This window comes from Myotis brandtii, unplaced genomic scaffold, assembly GCF_000412655.1.
Source record: "Myotis brandtii unplaced genomic scaffold, ASM41265v1 scaffold1032, whole genome shotgun sequence".
Taxonomy (NCBI): Eukaryota; Metazoa; Chordata; class Mammalia; order Chiroptera; family Vespertilionidae; genus Myotis; species Myotis brandtii.
The window spans coordinates 232,345-236,010 of NW_005353467.1; the positions used below are offsets into that span (position 1 = coordinate 232,345).

The 3,666-nt window shown below is 36.2% G+C and overlaps 1 protein-coding gene across 4 annotated transcripts in view; it reads left to right on the plus strand.

The window, feature by feature from the left end:
• Positions 1–3,666, plus strand: part of MARCH8 (membrane-associated ring finger (C3HC4) 8, E3 ubiquitin protein ligase) — a 126,851-nt gene that overhangs the window by 28,549 nt on the left and 94,636 nt on the right. The gene's annotated exons all lie outside the window — the stretch shown is intronic.

The following is a 3,666-nucleotide window of genomic DNA, read 5'->3' on the forward strand; positions in this document are numbered from 1 at the left end:
GCAGCAGCAGGCGGGGAACCTTGGCTTCCTCCATCACTGGAGCAAGCAAGCCTCCTGTTCGCTTCAGCTGCCTGGCTGCCGGCCGCCATCTTGGTTGGCAGTTAATTTGCATATCCTGCTGATTAGCCAATGGGAAGCGTGTCGGAGGTACGATTAATTACCATGTTTGTATATTATTAGATAGGATATATGTGTGTGTGTGTGTATTTGCTTTCAGGAAGGGAGTGGGGGAGAGAGGTAGAAACATCAATGATGAGAGAGAATTATTGACCGGCTGCCTCCTGCATGCCCCCAACTTGGAATTTGAGCTGCAACCCGGGCATGTGCCCTGCCCAGGAATCAAACTGTAACCTCCTGGTTCAATGTTTGATACTCAACCACTGAGCCCCACCAACTGGGCCTCACAGCCTTTTTTATTTCCTTGTGCCTCCTCTCCCACTGCATTTTTGAGGCAAATTCTAGTTATTATATCATTTTAGCTAAATATTTCAGTACTTCCACTGAAAGGTAAGAGCTGTTTTCTTAAAATTAATCACAATATCACAATCACCTCTAAGTTATTTCACACTCTTTTGCAGTTGATTATATAAATCAGGGTCTAAATAAGGTCCATCTACACATTACATTCAGTTGATCTTTAAAATATTTTAACCTAATAGGTTCCTCTTATTTATTGTTTTTGTTCTTGAAATGTATTTGATGAAGAAATCCTGTCATTTTTCTTGTGGAGTTGTCCATGCAGTTTTGCTGAATGCATCCCACTGGTGTCATTTAAGATGTTTATCTGCCTCCCCACCCCTTGTTTCCTGTCAACTGAACGTTAGATTTAGAGATTCAAATTTTTTAGGTTTATTTTTGTTGCAAGAATATTTTATAGAGTTACTTTCCAACAGCACATAGTGTCTAGTTGTGTTTTTCTTTGTGATTTTAGTGGCCACTTATAATTTGCACCAGCCTTATTTAGTCAGGAGTTTTCTATTCTAATTTCATAATTTCTTCTTAATTTCATTATTTATTAGCTGTGGTACTTCTATGGAGAAGTTTCTCTTTATCAATTACTTAGTTACTCAGAGGTACACATTATACCTGAGGGAAAATAGGTTAAATGAGTGGTTCTTTCCCTTTATTTGCAACTCTTGGAGGGCCCTTAATATCTCCAAAGATGGCCAATTATATCTTTTTTAACTTTTTAACAGTATCATTATGAACACACAAATTTTAACATATTTGATAATTTTTAAATCCATTACAGGTATTTTTATTGATCAGATTGTCCCTTTGTTGGCCAGTGAGGGTACCTTTAGGATGGTTCTTGGGTTCTTTAGACATGAACATCTTTGATGGACATTTTGATGACAAGATGTCCAGGTTCATTTTGTGCATTTTCAGTGGTTGGTCTGGAAACAGCTCTTTCTTCAGCAAGTCCTGGTTCCTTTTAGTGGGAATTTGTATTTAGGAATTACAGTCGGAATACCACAGGTTAAGTTGTTGCTTACAGGCTTTTTCAGTGGACAGAGCTAGGAAAGATGTTTTTAAGAGAAAATACTTCATGAGTTTCATACTGATTTTTCCAATTCAAATTTAGGAATATACTAGTGAATTTCTATTGGACTTTATTTTCACATTTGTATTTCATGCTGAAACCCTTGGTGCCTAATAATATTTATTCTTAGGATAGATTCCTCTAGGGCAGCGGTTCTCAACCTGTAGGTCGCGACCCCTTTGGCGGTCGAACGACCCTTTCACAGGAGTCGCCTAAGACCATCCTGCATATCAGATATTTACATTACGATTCATAACAAACTAGTGGACTTTATTTTCACATTTGTATTTCATGCTGAAACCCTTGGTGCCTAATAATATTTATTCTTAGGATAGATTCCTCTAGGGCAGCGGTTCTCAACCTGTAGGTCGCGACCCCTTTGGCGGTCGAACGACCCTTTCACAGGAGTCGCCTAAGACCATCCTGCATATCAGATATTTACATTACGATTCATAACAGTAGCAACATTACAGTTATGAAGTAGCAATGAAAATAATTTTATGGTTGGGTCACACATAAGGAACTGTACTTAAAGGGCCAGAAGGTTGAGAACCACTGCTCTAGGGATTATGCTGAAAATGTGTTTTAAGTCATTTGGAATAATTCTTTTTGCATGATTACACCACTGACTCAATACATATTTAGGTTTGTTTCATTTTTGCTTTTAAATTTTAGGGATTAAAAAGTTTTTAGATTTTGTTGTTGTTGTTATGGAAAGCACATAGTGCCAAATCTACAGAACAAAGCAGAATAAAAAAAGTCTAGCTTTGATCCTTGTTCCCTCCACTCTGTTCCTCTCCCTTGCCCCCCATTCCATTTAAACATATAAGCAAGTATGTATGCATGCATGTGCACTTACATGTACTGACTGCCTGCCAACCCAATTTTAGATGAACGCTAGTAAATTATACATAATTTTCTCTGCTGGCCTTTTACTCTTTCCATTATTTCCTGGAGGTCATTTAATACAAGTATACAGAGATATCTTTTATGCTTTTTTTTGCAGCTCTATCATATTTTATTGTGTGAATGTGCTGTAGTTTATTCATCCACTCCCATATTAATAGACATTTGGATTGTGGTTAGAGTCTTGCTCTTATAAATGGTGCTATAGTGAATACCTGGTACGAATATAATTTTATTTTTTTTATTTTTGCTACCCTACAGGGGAATTTTAGTTTTAGGTAGAATAACTTGACTTCAGGAAGGATTCAGATGCAAGGTAACTGCTACTAATGGATTGTTCTGGTAGTAGTGGGCAATTTGGAAGGCCAATCTTTTGACTGAAGATATGAGTTTTTCTTTGAGTATGGGTCCATTGATTAGAATCATTGTTCTTGTATACACTATGTCCATATAGTAACTTATGTATTTTGTAGTTTTGGTTTCTTTAAAGTAGCTTGAGACTTTAACAACTTCAAAGCAATCTGAGTACAGAATTTCCTAGTCTTTTGTAGTCTTATAACCAGTTTTTCAAAAAACTTTAAAAAAAGTAATATGCCTCTATGAATAATTTCCAAAATATTCAACTTAGTTTTTATAGAAATAATAACTTCTTTTTTTTAAGAGGATAGTAAATCGTTTATTGATTACACACGATAATGGATGATACACAAGCTTCATATCCATCTATAATTTTATCTGGTACCATAATTCAATTTAGATATATTGCATAGGATGTGCCAACAATCATTAATAACCAAATAAACTCCATGACACTGCTTGGGTGACCCTTTTAATGGTGATCTCCAGGTCACAACACAGTAACTGTCAATTCAACTACACCAAAATTTCTGAAGACAATGGCTTCTGTGCCCAAGCAGTTTGTAAATAAATTTCAAATGGAACCTGGCATCACCCTGAAGGAATTCTAGCTTCACACTGTTGGGGTAATTTACCAAGATGGCTTCAGAGCAAACTAACTTTACACAGCACATTTAAAAAAGACACATTTATTCAGCGTCATGATCAGACTATTACATTTAGCAATCAACAGCATGGGTGCAAAAAAAAAAAAAATCTACATTAAAACCCTTGGTTGGAATGCTTTACACTTTCCACAGAACAGAAACTAAAATAACCTGTTATACAATTAGTCACAAATACAGTCCTCGAGTTTTTTT